Source organism: Giraffa tippelskirchi, chromosome 8, assembly GCF_054371585.1.
Source record: "Giraffa tippelskirchi isolate mGirTip1 chromosome 8, T2T-mGirTip1v1.2.pri, whole genome shotgun sequence".
In the NCBI taxonomy this organism is placed as follows: domain Eukaryota; kingdom Metazoa; phylum Chordata; class Mammalia; order Artiodactyla; family Giraffidae; genus Giraffa; species Giraffa tippelskirchi.
The window spans coordinates 56,030,634-56,048,963 of NC_137282.1; the positions used below are offsets into that span (position 1 = coordinate 56,030,634).

Below are 18,330 nucleotides of genomic sequence, written 5' to 3' on the forward strand. Positions count from 1 at the left end.
TTTGCTTCTGATTTTTGATCTCTTTTTCTTCTATTTGATTCTGAGACCCTGCACTGGCCTCTCTGCTCTTCTTAGAGGGGTGATGACTCCTGGCTGGTGCTCTGTCACACCCCGCTGCCAGGAGACAACGCACGCAGGGTGGCTTCATTCACGTGGGTGTTCATTACGTGTCCTCAGTGGCACCTGAGGAAGAAGGCTGTTTTGAGACTCTCATCTTAGAATCATAGCATTTAACGCCAAAATGAAACATGGAAAGAGTCCAATCCAACAACACAAGCACACTTGATCCTCTAATCCATTTGGTGTACTTTTCACCTTAATAACCAGGGAACAAAGGCATAACCCTACATTCATGTCAGCTCAGAACTCATCTTGTAAAATTTCTCTTGATGTTATTTCGTCAACTGATTTTACTCAACTCCTGCTGTAGCTCTGTGAATCAGGACTGTAATCAGGGTTTACACTATTAAAATCACTGCAGATGGTGAATGCAGCCATGAAATTAAAAGACGCTTGCTCCTTGGAAGAAAAGTTATGACCAACCTAGACAGCATTTTAAAAAGCAGAGCCATTACTTTACCAACAAAGGTCCATCTAGTCAAGGCTATGGTTTTTCCTGTGGTCATGTATGGATGTGAGAGTTGGACTACAAAGAAAGCTGAGCGTCGAAGAATTGATGCTTTTGAACTGTGGTGTTGGAGAAGACTTTTGAGAGTCCCTTGGACAGCAAGGAGGTCAAACCAGTTCATCCTAAAGGAAATCAGTCCTGAATATTCATTGGAAGGACTGATGCTGAAGCTAAAACTTCAATGCTTTGGCCACCTGATGCGAAGAACTGATTCATTGGAAAAGATGCTGATACTGGGAAAGACTGAAGGCTGAAAGAGAAGGGGATGACAGAGGATGAGATGGTTGGATGGTATCACTGACTCAATGGACATGAGTTTGATTAAACTCCGGGAGTTGATGATGGACAGGGAGGCCTGGTGTGCTGCAGTCCATGGGGTCACAAAGAGTCGGACATGACTGAGCGACTGAACTGAACTGAACCGACTGAAACAGCTAGTTTGTTTTTTTTTTTAAATCCCAAGCAAGAAAACAGAGTGGGCTTGGCTAACAAATAAGTCTATGTGGATTAACAGAAGCAGTAGGTAGGTCCTAAATTTACTATACCTTACCCGTCTGTGTTAGCACACCTTGGAGGGGAGTCTCTATGTATTTGCTGTAGGGAGATACTCTTGTAATATTGTAAAGTACCATTTAACTTGGGTTTCTTGAGAGTTGCTTCTCTCACTCATATCTTTGGGTTTAACATGGGTAATCTGGGAAGCATCTGCTGTCAATGATACAGGTGGAGCTGTCATAATTTCATAATTCACATTCTGGGAAGCATCTGCTGTCAATGATACAGGTGGAGCTGTCATAATTTCATAATTCACATGAGCAAGGACTTTCCATGGGACACAGTTGTAAAGAATCCACCTGCTAATGCAGGAGACGCAAGAGACGTGGGTTCGATATCTAGGTCAGGAAGATCCCCTGGAGGAAGACATGGTAACCTGCTCCAGTATCCTTGCCTGGGAATTTCCATGACAGAGGAAACTGGTGGGCTGCAGTCCATGGGATCGCAAAGAGTTAGGCATGACTGAGTGATTACGCACACACGTGAACCAAGATTATATTTGTGTCTTCGTGTGTTTTGGGGACATGTCTATTCCATAGAACTTTCTTTTTCCTGATCCATGGGTGCTAGTTAATCAGACTGGTAGGATAGATTGGTAAGACATCTATACTGGCAACTTCAAATTGGTAAGACATCTATAAATTGTAATCTGACATGAGGTGTTGCATAAGCCATTTGTTACTAGTTAGAGCAGCTTAACGATGTTCTACTGTTTATTTTGCATCAAAGTAGATGGAGTGTTATCTTTAGAACCTGGACTCTGTCACTTGCAATCTAAGATTCCTTCATGAGGGGATAATAAAGGGTTTGTGTGGAACCCAGCACAGAGTCTGATGGTGTCAGAAAATAGAAAGGGCTGGAGTTTCATCGATTAAAGTCTTCTCTGAACATCCACTATGCCCCAGATTCTCTGCCAGGGAGACAGAGATAGAAAACTCAGACCCTGTGCTCTAGGAGTTCACTGCTCGGAGGTACGGATGGACAGAACAATGGAGATGCAGTGTGACAGTCACTAACAGCCACTATGGCAGTGGTTGAGCAGGCTCTCATGTAGAACCTCCAGCCCTCTCCAGGGAGGGTCAGCAAGGTGTCTTGGAGAAAGTGAGACCTGAACTTGGTGTTGGGAAACAATAGGGATAAACTAAGCCAACCAAACAGAAAGGAGTGAGCCAAATCGAGCTGTGGAGAAAGGTGCATAGTAGCCAAATGGACTTCCCTGGTGGCCCAGATGGTAAAGAATCCACCTGCAACATAGGATACCTGGGTTCAATCCTTGGGTCGGGAAGATCCCTTGGAGAAGGGAATATCTACCCACTCTAGTATTCTGGCCTGAAGAGTTGCAGGGACAGAGGAGCATGGTGGGCTACAGTCCATGGGGTTGCAAAGAGTCACACACAAATGAGTGACTATCATTTTCACTTTCATAGGGACCAAATAACACCTTAGCAACACCTTAGCAACAGCCAGGCAAGCAAAAAATGACCATACCTTGGAAATGGTGAAACCTAAAAGATTTGTCATTTGTACTTCTGGGTTAAGAGATACATTCTCATTCCACCCCAAGCTTATCTCAGTAGTCCAATCTCAGGAAGGCCAACCTTACATATATTCATTCCTTTCCACCAGACTGCTGCTTCTAGGTACCCAAGAAATAGAATTTTATTTCCTTGGGGGCAAAAGGAAATCTTTGACTTTTAAAGGGCAGTTCTGATACATCTCCTGATCCTCATCATGTAAATGTTTGAAAGTGTTGGTCGCTCAGTCATGTCCAACTCTTTGCAACCCCATGGACTGTAGTCCACCAGGATGCTCTGTCCATGGAGTTCTCCAGGCAAGAATACTGGACTGGGTTGCGGTTTCCTTCTCCAGGGGACCTGAAAGAAGAGTTTACAGAGAGAGGTGTCTGTGGTATAGAAAGGGCGTTGCTTCAGTGCTTGCTTCCATTTCTGATTCCAGCCAGGTCCTGCTGCTAGCTCATGGGGGGCATTCTGTACAAAGCAAATACTTTCTTCCTTGTTTCAGGAAGGAGGAATTTAAATCTATTGTATATCTAGGCATCTTTCTGTCCTAAAACCTTATGCATCTAAGCCAATGTTTGTTTGTTTGTTTGTTTCTAAATGTGGAACACTTCTAGAATTTGCATGTCATCTTTCACTCAGAGGAAATGCTAATTCTTTGTATCATTCCAGCTTTAGTGTACATGTTTCTGAAGCAAGCACTCTAAGCCAATGTTTTTGACTGCTTATATGTTCCTCTAAATTTTTCCCTTTCAGGTAAATGTCAGGACCTGTAATTACCATGGGAAAAATCCGTTTACTGATTCTAACCCTATGCCCACTGTTATTATTATTGCTATGCCCTCCTCCAGGGGATCTTCCCAACTCAGGGACTGAATCTGTGTCTCTATGTCTCCTGCCCTGGCAAGTAAATTTGCTAAACTAATGGAGACTTTTATAAAACTCAATGAATATAATTTTATCAGTTGAAATTTTAATGTTACCAAATAGGTCAAATCAAGAGGTCATATGTAGGCATAAATGACCTTTCGATTAGGCCTTAGCTGAGCCGGGTCCCTGAGAAGGTGAATGTGATGGTGGCCTGGCTGGAGGCTGTGCTTTCTCCCTCATTGCTCCCGGTGCTTAAAGCTGTTTATCCTGGATGGCCGGCAGGTGCTGGTCCCACAGCACAGAGCGTTTCAGCATTTTCATCAGCATTTTCTAAGCTCCCGCAACGCTAATGTCATAAATTCCAGCTCTTATTTCTTTTGTGTGAACTTGTGATTAGGAAGTCAACACTCCCCTTAAAAAGCAAAGAAAAAGAGTCTGCAAAAAGGTGTAATTAAGTGGTCAGGTGGTCACATGAAATACATCTGCCAGAAGCAAAACTGTCCAAATTGCAGATCCATGAATGGTCAGAATCCCCACAGGTGACATTCTAGAACATTCAGTGAATGTGTCTCAATAAGATTTGACTCTTTTTGATGGGTTTATTTTTTTCTTTCAAAGAATTAAAGTGTTTGAGTAACACTGTGTGACCTTTGGAGGAAGGTAGGATAGGGACACACGAGTGAAAGAACAGGCCGCTCACCAGGTCCAATTGAGTTTTAATCATTGTTTATCTTATCAGGTTGTAAGTGTTAGTGTGAACTTCCTTAAAGCCTTTCTGGAAGCACATGCTGCATGGATCAATCAAATGCATGTCAATCAGCAAGTGAAGTTGCTACTCTGTGTGTCTTGCTTGAATCTGATATTTTTGTGGTATGAAGTATTTAAATTAATAACTGAAGTGTAAGTAACTTCAAACTATCCTCAGGAAAAGGCATATGTAAATAGGAAAATTCCAGTTGTGTCAACAGTTAGTTCTGTAATCAGTCAGTAGTGGAAAATAACTCAGGATGAATTTTCTGAATTGGTAAAGAATCCAGCTGCAATGCAGGAGACGGAGGAGACACAGGTTCTATCCCTGGCTAGGGAAGATCCCCTGGAGGAGGACAGGGCAACCCACTCCAGTATTCTTGCCTGGAAAATCCCATGGACAGAGGAACCTGGTGGGCTACAGCCCATGGGGTCCCACAGAGTTGGACATGATTTAGCAACTAAGCACACAAACACATATAAATGATAACTTCTGAAAAAGTACATGTTGGGGATCCAAAGAAATATTTGGTACAATAGTACATGATTTTCTACAGAACCTTTATAATTACAAAGTGATTTTATTTTACCAATTATTACTTTACAGTATATTTTAAAGTCCTATTTTTAGTAAGACATTATAGCTTCAAATAAAATGAAAATAAAATTAAGTGCAGACAGTGATCTTAATAAAACTGTTGACATATGTAAAGAAACTGTTTCATTTTTTGTTTTGAATATTGAATTGTATTTATATATTTTGTAGTCATTTCATGAAAGAGCAGCAAAAGCAGAATGATAACTTTATGTTTTATATGTTTTAGTGAAATAATGCTTTGGAGTATAAAGTTTTCAGTTTTAATAATAAGAGAAATTTTTACCCTGAACTTTTTATATTTTGACTGTGGGATGATCAAATAACTAGCTTTTACTCTTAATTTTTTAAATTTACTTTGAACTTTTAATTTTGTATTGGGGTACAGCCGATTAACAACGCTATGATAGCTCCAGGTGAACAGTGGAGGGACTCAGTCATTTATATACATGCATCCCTTCTCCGCCAAGCCCCCCTCACATCCAGGCTGTCCCATAACAGTGAGCAGAGTTCCATGTGCTATCCAGTAGGTCCTTGTAGTTTTCCATCTTAAATATAGCAGTGTGTACATGTCCATCCCAAACTTTCTAACTATGCCCGCCCCTCGCCAATCATAAATTCATGCTCTGTCTGTGAGTTTCTTTCTGTTTTGTAAGTAAGTTCATTTCTAAAATTTCTTTTCAGATTTCACATTTCTCCTTCTCTGTCTGACTTACTTCACTCAGCATGACAATCTCTAGGTCCATCCATGTTGTGGCAAATGGCATTATTTCATTTGCTTTCATGAGTAAGTAATATTCAATTGTATATATGTACATCTTCTTTATCCATTCCTCTGTCAATGGACATTTAGGCTGCTCCTATGTTAATCTTAACTTTAGACAAAGTTTTAGGTCAATTCACTTTTAGATTTCTCAATGCTTTGCTATTTTAAAAAGTCTTTATTTTCTTAGATGATGCAAGCATAAGTACTATAAAAGCATCATTTCATATTTATTCACTATATGAAGGATCAAATTGAGGAGCTTGAATAGAAATCATTTATCGTGTATAGCTGGTTACACAGTAACGCAGTATAATTAAACTAATTAATTTAATTTGATATAACACAAAATAATTAGAAAATAACTTGAATTTTTATCCAAATGACTCAATGATTACCACACAAACTTTCTTTAACAACTTATTAACAATTACTAGAAGATACAAGAAAAGGTGAACTTTGATAACTGAATTTAGGATTTTTGTTTGTGTATTTATAGGTGTGTTTGTGTGAGAGAGAGAGAGAAGTAAACAAGGAAAAGAGAGCAATGAGACCTGGTTGGAGGCTGAGGACATATATTTGCATCTCGTCTATTGAAGTGCAAAGAGGTTTACAGGTTAGTCAATAATGATGAACTCGTATATGACAGACACTTTAAAAAGACTCTAAATTACTAATCTGATTTCTTTACATATTGCACTGAAAGTTTTAAAACTTTTTTAAAAATATTTTTTTTCAATGCATTACTTCACATCAGGCTGTGGTTAAATGTGACAGGATCTTTCAAAGAGATGTTACAAGTGAGAACTGCCTTTTCAGAGATGTTCTTTGACCTAGATTAACTCCACGTGAAGAGTGGCCTAGTGTGTGAAGGTCTCCTTTTTTCATGGTCACCAAGCTCTACAGCAGCACACTCCACAGAGGTGGAATGTTTCTTTAATATCAGAAATGTATTCCTTTCCTAAACCTCTTCTTAAAGTTAACATTGTGTTGTCTATTAAAATATTTGACTACTAATTTGATGACTGATTTTGGGGGAAAATCATCTCTTAAAGAAAATCAAATTTCACCAAGGATTCAGATTTTGTACCCTCCTCCCCTTCTGCTAAGAAGTCACAGTAGAACTACTACTACTACTATTTAATACTCCAAAAAGTATTAAATCTCTGTTTCATAGATATTTAATAACATGATGTTGGCTAAAAGCATAATATAGTGTTCAATGATGAGCTATTCAATAGCATGGCTGATGAATACTAAATTGCATATTTTTTCTTTCAAACCGTCTATATCACACTAGAAAAAATAAATAAAACAACCAAGAAGTCTGTGCATCTATCTCATGGCCCTCTAATGACAATACTTAAAACTGAGTTTATATTTAAAATTTTACTTTTTACTTGTATGAGGTTATCTCTGAAGTAACAGAAAAGTCAAAGCAAATCAGAATCCTGTTTTCTGATCTGGTGTGTAAAGAGTTCAGGAATCACCTTTACTTTATGAAAACAAGTGAAAACCTGGACAGTCTGAAAAACCAGCCACTCTTCTTAGATCCTGAGTGTGACCACAGGGCAAGCTGTTGGCTCCAGAATTGGAGAGATAGAATGGCAGATGCAGAGAATCACAACTAACCAATATAGAAACTCCTGAGCAGAAACCTGTCAGGGAACCAAAGCTAGGGTAGGAAAACATTAACAGTAATTGACAATTGCTGGAAACTAAGTGTGGACAAATCTGTGAGTTAAAACCTTCATGGGGACATGGTCATCAAGAAGTCCCCATGCCTTTGCTTTAGTTCCTAGAACTCTTAACAGATTCTCACAGTGGAGATCTGAGAAAAACCCCCTTGCCTTCCAGCAGGGAGAGAAGAAGAATAAGTATCTTGAAATACATCAGAGCATTCTGCCTTCTTAACAAAGTCTGCCTTCAAGGGAAATTATTTTAATCAGAGCTTACCTTACTTGGGATTTATTAGGGACTAATAACCTTGTGAAAGCCACTTAGTTGTGTCTGACTCTTTGTGACCCCATGAACTATACAGTCTATGCAATTCTCCAGGCTGGGATATCCAAGTGGGTAGCCATTCCCTTCTCCAGGGGACCTTCCCAATCCAGGGATTGAGCCCAGGTCTCCCGCATTGTAGGCAGATTCTTTATCAGCTGAGTCAACAGGGAAGCCCAAGAGTCCTGGAGTGGGTAGACTACCCCTTCTCCAGCGGATCTTCCCAACCCAGGAATGAACTGGGGTCTCCTGCATTGCAGGCAGGTTCTTTACCAGCTGAGCTTCCAGGGAAGCCCTGGTAACCCTGGGGGAAGGGAAATATTCAACTCTATCTAGATCCCTCTAGCCTTGAACATGAAGAAAGAGAAATATCCATATCCAGACTGCTTTAGCCATCCTGTCCCGCCTAAGAGGGGGTGCAGTAACTGAGAAGCACTGGTAAAAGTTCACAGTCCAGGGTACAGGCTCTTTGAGAGACTGAGAACTAACCATAGAACCGCAGAACACTTCCCTTCCCCATACTTTACCACTACATTACTATAGAATTATTATAGAATTAGAATTACTATAGAATTATTATTTACTGCAGTTCCTTTTACACAGTATATAATGTCTACCTTTCAAGAAAAATGATAAGGCAGACAAAAAGATAAACAACGCACATATAAAGAGCCAGAGGAAGCATCAGATCCACAGCCACTTATGGCAGGGGTGTTGGAATTGAAGACTATGATTTTAAAACAGCAGTGATCTATATAATAAGGGTTCTAGTGGAAAAAGTAGAAAACGTGCAAGGACATATGGGTAATGTGAGCAGAGAGATGAAAATTTGAAGAAAAACAATCAAAGAAAAATGCTAGAGAACAAAAAGAATGTAACAGAAGTGAAGAGTGCCTCCGATAGACTCGTTAATATGCTGTACACAGTTGAGGAAAGACTCTTTGAGCTTGAGAATATGTCACTAGAAAATTAAAAAATGGAAAACAGAAGAGAAAAAAGGCAAAAAAAATTAGATTGAAGGCTGGAGGAGAAGGGGATGACAGAGGATGAGGTGGTTGGATGGCATCACCCGCTCAATGGACATGAGTTTAGCAAGCTCTGGGAGATTAGTGAAGGACAGGGAAGCCTGGTGTGCTGCAGTCCATGGGGTTGCAAAGAGCTGGACGCGACTGAGCAACTGAACAACAACAACTCTTATAGTTGGAAACACCCTCTATCAGAAATAGACACATGTGACTCAGCAGGCATAAAATCTTGAAGGACATATTTGAATTCATTGGCACCATCAATCAACTGGATATAGTTGACATCAATTGACTACTTCCTCCAATAATAGCAGAAGACCAAGCTGGCTAGAATTTACAGGACTGAGAATCAGAGAGGGAAGAGAACTGTGGAGAGGAAGAAATCTGGAGGTCTTCAAAGGGTCTTGATCTGGAGGGATGCACAGAGTCTGTTTCACAGAATACTCAGCAGTGTGTATGTGTAAGTAAGTTCTCAAATCTGGGGGAGGAAAAAACCAAGAGAATCAGAATAGCACCTGCTGCCATGACCAGATTCCAAAACCTCCTAATTCACAGAGGGTCAGTTATGCTCAAAGGGTCCTGCCTCCACAATGAGGAGTACTTAAGTCTACACGAAGCACTGCCTTGGTGGTGTTGGTTTAGTCATTCAGTTGCATCTGACTCTTGCGACCCTATGGACTGTTAGCCCACCAGGGTTCTCTGTCCATGGGAATGATAGGGACCATGAGTAGAAATAATACGGACCATGAATTCAGGAGTACTGCTCTTGGGAAAAAAATAAAATCTTTTCTCTGGTTTTCTTGAGAGGTAGTGATTGATAGAAAACAATTCAAAAGTTCCTGGCGGTCTTCCCTGACCCAGGGGTATAGAACCCATGTCTCCTGCATTGCAGGCAGATTCTTTACCGTCTTAGCCACCAGGGAAGCCCAGTGATAGAAAACAATTCAGGAGTTATGAGGCTAAGAAGGAAGACATTTTTGAAGTGGATATTCCAGGAAAGTTAATTTTCATGGGAAACCCCTACTGTGTGAGTAGAAAAGTCTAGGTGTTAAGAGTAAAGGCTGGATTTAAAAAGCCAGGCTGCTTGGGTTCATTCTTGGCTCACCCTTGTCCTACAACCTTGGCAAGTTTCTTTGCTATTTGATGCTTTGATTTCCTTGCATGTAAAATGGCAATGGTTATGTCATTTATTTCATAGTTATTGGAGGAATACAATGAGATTATATTTGTTCTCTTGTATGATGTCTCCAGGCATCCTAGTTTTACTCTGTTGGAAGGAATAAGGACTGTGCTCAATCACATCTGACTCTTTGTGACCTCAGGGACGATAGTCCTACAGGCTCCTCTGTCTGGAATTTCCCTGGTAAGAATACTGGATTGGGTTGCCATTTCCTCCTCCAGGGGCTCTTCCCCACCCAGGGATCGAACCCACACCTCTTGCATCTCCTGCATTGGCAGGCAAATTCTTTACCACTGTACCTCCTGGGAAGCTCAGTATTCTATGTTAAATATTAAAAAAAAAAATTTGTTATTTTAAACATGTTCTGTCAAAAAAAATAAATATCACATTTGTCCAGGAAGGATTATCTGGAATTAAGTTTCTGATTAATAGGTGATATGCATTATAAATATATATCTATTATACATACATATTTATCAGAAAAACAATAACCAAGTCATAATAGATACCTCTATTTGATGAAGTTTGTCAGTAATTATCAATATTGTATGCACATTATAATCATGTGCATACAATGAAATTTTTTAAAAAATATTTATGCCTGAGCCCCATTTTCAGAAGTTCTTAGTAGATTGGAATCCTGGGAGAAACTGGCAGGTTGAGAAGCACAGATTTATCTGAATCAAGATTTTGCAAGGCCTCAGAAACAACACTGTGAATATTACATGTCATGGATTCTTTTAAAGAAAAATTATGTAAATAGTTATTAACTACAATATGCCACACATTATTTCTCTGAGATAAAACATATGTACATTTTTTTAATAATTTGAAAGTCAAAAGAATTTCTCATCTTTCTAAAAAATACTAACCATTTACTTCATATATATATATGCACAGATGATATTTCCAAGTATTAATTCAGTTCAGTTGCTGAGTCATGTCTGACTCTTTGCAACCCCATGGACTGCAGCACGCCAGGCTTTCCCTGTTCATCACCAACTCCCAGAGCTTGCTCAAACTCATGTCCATCGAGTTGGTGATGCCATCCAACCATCTCATCCTCTGTCATCCCCTTCTCCTCCTGCCTTCAATCTTTCTCAGCATCAGGGTATTTTTCAATGAGCCAGTTCTTCACATCAGGTGGCCAAAGTATTGGAGTTTCACCTTCAGCATCAGTCTTTCCAATGAATATTCAGGACTGATTTCCTTTAGAATGGGGACAAATCTGAGAGTTGTTATATTCCGACTCCATTGACTAAACATGTCACAGGATAGAAGAATGATTATCATTATATCAATGCAGAAACACTATGATAACGTACAGGCTTATTTCCAAAAACTTTCTGAGGAGGACTGAAAATAGTGTGTATTATTTCTGGATAGTGCAAAAAATACACTTCTTTTTGTATTCTGCATAGTAATAGTATTTATAACCATGAATTTTATTATCATAAAGAACTTTAGGTATCGGTGAAGAACAAAACAATTAGGAATATTTCAAAATTTTAATTATGTATTAAATTAATTTTCTATGTGACTGCTTATGCAAAATGAGATATTCAGTGGAAAGTTGAAATAAATAAAATTGTTTCTTCTTTTAAATTATTTTTGCTTCAGTTTATACTTACCTTCATTCCTGGTACAATTGCCATCCTTTTTTTCCAGCAGTAGTCCCTCACTCTATGTGCTATTAAAGAGTATAGATCCATTTTCCAAAAAAGAACATACTTGGAATGATCATGAATTATGTTTTTCAGAAGTAAATTTAGATAAACAGAAATTCTGCTCAACTCTGCTCACAAATTTATCATTGCACTCTGATTGCTACTTTGTTATTAGGGAATTAATCATTTTGCTCTTCCTTCATGATCTTTCTTGAAACAAATTCTTTTTAATACACTTAGTGGTAAAATCTTTTTTTTTTTTTCTGAAAAGTAAACCACCATGAGGATTTCTTCTTCAGGTACTAGCAGAGTAGATCATATCGGACTAACTCCCTTCAGATAATATTAAACAATTGAAAAACAAACAAACAAATAAAACAAGTCCAAAGGAACTAAGAAAACACCCAAAGCAGGTAGGAGGAAAGTTGGCATGGGAAAAAGATAATGGCACTGTGCAACTTTCCCAGTTTGTGCCTCCGTGCCTGATGGCAGACCCTAGTTTTTCTCACATGGAGTGGCTAAATTTATGGTAAATATCAACAGTTTTGCTGGATTCAGAATCAGAGTGGAATAAGGTGAGACCATAGCAGTTGGAATGTGATGGAGAAAATTCTATGCAAAATAAAGCCAAAGGAGGGGAACAAGTTCTGTCTAATCTGTCCAGATTATTGTCTGTCCCTTTAACCATGCTTCTATAGAACAGGCTCCAAGTAACCCAGAAAGTGTTAACTGACTTAACATATGTGAGCTTCTGACAACTGTAGGGAAGGCAGAATTTGGAGTCTGAGTTCAGCTGAGATAAAAGTGAAAGCAAAAAAATCAAATACTATAGCATGTATCTGGCATTTTTGTGATATGAATATATAATACACGTGATACTAAAGTATAAAAATTTGGGCATGGTAAATGGAACCTTGCTGTCTCTAGATATTTTTATTTTATAAGTGGTGCAATATTAATTCTAATTAGACTGTGAAGAATCAAAGATACATGCTGTAATCCCCAAAACAATTACTACCATGTATATTGCAAAGATGTATAGGGGGAAAAGCAGTGGATAGCCATAGCTGTGGATCAAGTACCCCAATGTAAAACCTAAAACTATAAAATTTCTAGAAGAAAATCTTGATAACCTTGGGGTAAAGGTTTTAATATAGAACACAATATGGAAGAACCATAAAAGAAAGATTCTTCACAGTCTAATTAGAATTAATATTGTGCCACTTATAAAATATAAATATCTAGAAACAGTAAGGTTCCATTTACCATGCCCAAATTTTTATACTTTAGTAGTCATGTGAATTATATATTCATATCACATAAATTCCAAAATATATTTCACCTCAACATATGTGAGATGAAAAATTATTTTTTGAAAAAAATTTTCAGTTGTATTAATTGTAGGTGATAAACCCACTGATGTCTTAAAGTTCCAATACTTCTATTCCTGGGATATTTCTTCCACTGTATTATTACCCTGGGAAATAGGAGAAACAAGGCATGGACCAGAGAGAATCAGCTAAGTACAAGGTTTCAAAAAATAATTTTTCATTTTATCTTACATATGTCGAGGTGAAATATATTCTAAAGTAAATGATATCAGTATTAATGAGTTTTTGCTACATAACAAGACATTCTTTCCTGTTTATTCTGAGAAGCTAGAGGCTCATTATATTTCATTTGTGTATGAGTAACATATACACATAAGTTAAGATTCACAAAATATAAAAGGATATACAGTGAAGTGTGACTGTTACAGTTACATTTTATGGATATAATCTCTTTACTGAGAATATTCAGGTTGCCTCCCATATCTTATATTACAAGCAATGTTTCACTGAGACTCTTTGTAAATATATCATTTTACATGTATGCAAGAAGATTGACAGAATAAGTTAGATAGAGAATTGATAAGATATAGAATCAAAGGCTGTATGCACTTACAATTCTGACATGTACTTTCAAATTACCTTCTGTAAAAGTTGTACCAATTTACATTCTCATCCGCAATGTATGAAAGACTGGCTTAATTTGAAAAAAAAAAAAAACAGAAACTTTTTTTGATCTTCCACAGCAAGATTTTTAGTTATTCTCCACTGCAGGCAGATGGCAGCAACCTCAATCTGGGTAGTGACAACTTCCACCTCCTGTGGTGTATACAGAGATGCTGTGGGGATACTTTGAGCTAATCCTGAAGTGACAGTTTTGAAATTCTTGAATACGTCCTATGATTCAAGGCCCTGTGCAGCCACCAGCACGGTATTGGGGAGTTTTCCCTGGCCTGTTATTATCTCAGCTGTAAGCTGAAATCTGAACCTTTTTTGCAGGAGACCTATGCACACTGAAGTGTGAGTGGGGTATAAATAAAAGAAGGTCAGAGAACATTGATCTAGGACAGTAGTCTCTGTTGTCAAGGCCTGGAGAGGGTTTTATTTGACACAGCTTGGGGGAGGGGTGATGTGGTTTATGATAGTAGCATCTACTGTATAGAGGCCAAGATGCTGCTAAACACCCTACAGGTAGCACTTCAAAACAAAGAATGATCTAGCCCCAAATGTCAACAGTTTCAGGTTGAGAAGTCCTGGTACACACACACACACACACACACACACACAGTGTTAAAAGTGGTTCTTTACAAAGAAGGAACTGGAGTTGCTACCAATGGTTGGAGATTAAGAGTAAGGAAAGTGAACATTGGCTTGTCCTTTTTGATAGTATATACTTTTATTTGTTTCAAAACATTAATAAATGGCATAGTGTCATCTTACCTCTAAACATAATGCATAACCAACCATATTCCCAAATCCATATGGTAATTTTGAGTCAAGTGAAAGAAAAATATTAGTACATATTGTAGTGAGCAAGTATTTTTTTGCATAATTATCTATTAAAGGTGTAAACAATTTAATTATTAATACATTTCCCCATCACAGTGAGTTGTACAACTTTCAAAATTTCTTTTGGCTAACGGCTTGATATTTACTTTTTTTCGTAGTTTTGAGGATTTATTTCCCAGTTCCAGTAGGTAAAGATACTCTCCTGGTTAGTTTTTAATTATCATCATATCTGCAGACTGAGTTGCTCTGGTAACAGGATAAAGACTCCAACAGGGGAAAGGTGAAGAGCGAGTTGATTCTGTTTTGTTGCCGATACAGTGAGAGCTGAATTAACCTTGGAAAATAAAGCAGAGCTTCAACAGATCAGTCCTGGGTCTGTTTTACATATTTATACAAAGGGCATAAAGAATGACTGCACATACCCTTCCCCTATATTGTAAGACACTCTCCAGAATGGTGCTTCCCACACTTCAAAGCAGAGATCATGGTCCCTCAATAACCTCTTCCAGGTCCTCTCTCGTTTTTTTCTTGAGATGAGCAGCACAGACACGCTTCAAATCCATCTGCAGTGCAGGAGACAAGAGCTCAATCCCTGGGTTGGGAAGAGCCCCTGGAGAAGGAAACAGCAACCCACTACACTATTCTTGCCTGGGAAATCCCATGGACAGAGGAGCCTGGCGGGCTATAGTCCATGAGGCTGCAAGAGTTGGGCGTGACTTAGCGACTAAACCATCACCATTTTAAAAAAAGTCTGAAAATGTTGCACAGTATATGATATCATGAAATGAAATTCTGTAAAGGTCGAAACTGTGGAGACAGTAATGAGATCAGTGGTTGCAGAGTTTAAGGGTTGGAGATGAGGTATAGATCAGAAGAGCACAGAGGACTTTTAAGTCAGAGAAAATATTTTGTATAATATAATACTGGATACATATTATAAATTTGCTCAAACCTATAGAATGCAAAACAACCAGAGTGTAAAATATGAGCGTTGGGTAATTATGATGTGTCAACATAGTTTCATTAGTTGTAATAAATGTTTTATTCTGGAGAGGGATGTTAATGGGAGGGGGTGGTTTTGAGTATGTGAGAATAGGTATATTTGGGGATCTCTGTACCTTCCCTAGTTTTACCTTAAATTTTATGCTGTTCTAAAAATTGTCCTAATTTTAAAAAGTCATAATAGAACTGGGCCCAAACAAAAGCAAATTATGAATTGAGAAATGGTGAAAATAAATTGATAAGAAAAAAAAAATAACTTACTGAGGTGATGGATATGTTCGTTAGCTTGATTGAGTTGATCATTTCTCACTGTATACATATACCAAAGATCAGGTTGCATGTCTTAGTGAAAGGGAAAGTCGCTCAGTCATGTCTGACTATACAGTCCATGGAGTTCTCCAGGTCAGAATACTGGAGTGGGTAGCCGTTCCCTTCTCCAGGGGATCTTCCCAGCCCAGGGGTCGAACCCAGGTCTCCCACATTGGAGGTGGATTCTTTACCAGCTGAGCCACCAGGAAAGCCCAAGAATACTGGAGTGGGTAGCCTATCCCTTCTCCAGCAGATCTTCCCGACCCAGGAATTGAACCAGGGTCTCCTGAATTACAGGTGGATTCTTTACCAACTGAGCTACCAGGGAAGCCCTGTATGTCTTAAATATATACAATTCATATGTGTTAATTATACCTCAACAAATCTGAAAAGTTACCAAAAATATATGTCCTTTAAAGTTCTTCAGTGAAGATTGACAGATGGTGAAATTTTTCAGTTTTCAATGACCTGAAATAAAATGACCTTCATTAATGAACTGAGTGTTGCTCCATAGACAGTTTTAGGATGAGATCTCTTTTCCTCTGCACTCTGGTAACATAGTTTTCTGGCTTCTATTTTTGCGCCTGAGTAGCCATTCCTTATATTATTTCATTAAATCATTCTTCTATTCTCTTTTTGTCCTAAGAATGTTCTCCATTTTTCCTTTTGTTTGTATTTTTTTACCATAGTATGAAAAAATACATTTTTCATTAAACAATCATTTTTAAATCCTTTTGAAGTTGGCTGGATCTTTGTGACTGTCTCATCCAATAAAGAACAGTAGATGTGATGCTGGCTGACTTCCAAGGCGAGGTCATAACAAAGGCACACTCCTTCAGAACACTAACTCTCAGAGCCCAGCCACCACAACTTGAGGAACCCCAAATATGTTCTCTCATATCGTGGGGTACACAGATAAAACCCCACGTGTGGAAGTCATATTGAATTGTTCTGTCAGCCCAATTTGAGTACAAGTTGATAGCTAGTATTACCCACCAACCTTGTAAGTCAAGATGCCCCCAGATGACTTCAGCCACCAGCTAAAGTCACACCAGATCTGAGTCCTCCTAGGTGGATGAATGTGGTTATAAGGCATGAACTTCCAATTACTAGATAAACATGATTAATGTAATTAACACTGCTTTATGTTATATATGAAAGTTGTTGAGTCAATCCTAAATGTCCTCATTGCAAGGAAAACATTTGTTTCTTTTTCTTTTAAGTTTATATCTATATGAGATGGTAGATGTTCACTAAACTACTGTGATCATCATTTCAACATGCATATAAGTCAAATCATTGTGCTGCATACTTTAAACTTATACAGTATTGTATACCATTTATATCGTAATAAAACTGGAAGAAAAAATTAGTGTATTTTTTTCAATTCATTCAAAATCTAATTGTGTGGTATTCAGTTTGCCATATTGCTAGGAGTATAAGTCCAAGGAAGTGGAAATCATTAATTATAGATGTATACATAGAGATAATCATAGTTACGTACAGGTATATTTCATACAAAACCTCAAACATGAGTGTTATAGCTTTCATCTTTACATGAACAAAGAACATGTAGAAGGATTTTCAAATGCATTTATCAATGACAAATTAGAATTCAATAGTTAGTCCATGTAGATTAGAAAAGAATAAGCATGTTAATCAATAAAAAGGGCAGAAAGCCAAAAGTTTGAAAGTCCATAAATTAGAAATTTGATATCAGCTTTACTCTTTAATGAGTTCTGATTCCTTTCTCATGAAGTTCTAATTGTACTTTTAGGAGATGTTTAATTGGATAACAAAAAATAGATGATAAAACTTGCTCCAAATGTTCCTATAGTTCATGGTTTAGAACAAACACCATAAGAGTTGGGAAGTTATCAGTGATTATCTGCCTCACACAGAAGCATTAGATAATTCTCTTTTAAATTATTCATATATTTTACAAGTAAAGTTTTAGGTATGCATCTTAGTATGTAAGATATTAAATGGTCCTTTAACATTTCAATACTATGGGAAATTAGAAGCCTTAGTACTGCTGCTTTGGGATATGTTTACTCTGTTATTATTTAAAATACTGTTCTGTCCATTACCTGTAGTTCTGAAGAATTCAGGATGTTTTCTACCCAAGATAATAAGAAATAAATCCTGGCTTTCATAGTGAGATCTCTTTAGCCCTTCTCAGCTTTCCAGAACCACTTACAAAAGAGAATTATATTGCATTTATATTTAAAGATTATACACAACTTCTAGGATAAATTTGAAGATGGAATTCAAGCTGTAAGAACTAAATCCTTTCCTTCCAGAAATCACCAATAAAACTAGCTTTTTTTTTTTTAAGATACAAAACATAAGAGAGTGAAAAAGCTGGCTTAAAACTCAACATTCAAAAAACTAAGATCATGACATCCAGTCCCATCACTTCATGGCAGATAGATGGAGAAGCAAAGGAAACTGTGACAGACTTTATTTTCTTGGGCTCCAAAATCACTGCAGATGGTGACTGCAGCCATGAAATTAAATGAAAATTGCTCCTTGGAAGAAAAGCTATGAGCAACCTAGACAGCATATTAAAAAGCAGAGACATTACTTTTCCAACAAAGGTCCTTCTAGTCAAAGCTATGTTTTTTCCAGCAG

The 18,330-nt window shown here is 37.9% G+C and overlaps 1 long non-coding RNA gene and 1 other non-coding gene across 2 annotated transcripts; both read right to left on the bottom strand.

Annotated features, from left to right (window-relative positions):
- Positions 1-3,296: 3,296 nt before the first annotated feature.
- Positions 3,297-3,402, bottom strand: LOC145519293 (U6 spliceosomal RNA). The gene has a single exon (XR_014063705.1). It is a non-coding gene; the product is annotated as a U6 spliceosomal RNA (small nuclear RNA).
- Positions 3,403-14,253: 10,851 nt separating this feature from the next.
- LOC145516467 (uncharacterized) lies at positions 14,254-16,456 on the bottom strand. Its single transcript, XR_014061414.1, has 3 exons — positions 16,094-16,456; positions 14,808-14,948; positions 14,254-14,719 (listed from the first exon to the last, which is right to left on the bottom strand). It is a non-coding gene; the product is annotated as an uncharacterized LOC145516467 (long non-coding RNA).
- Between the last annotated feature and the right edge of the window lie 1,874 nt (positions 16,457-18,330).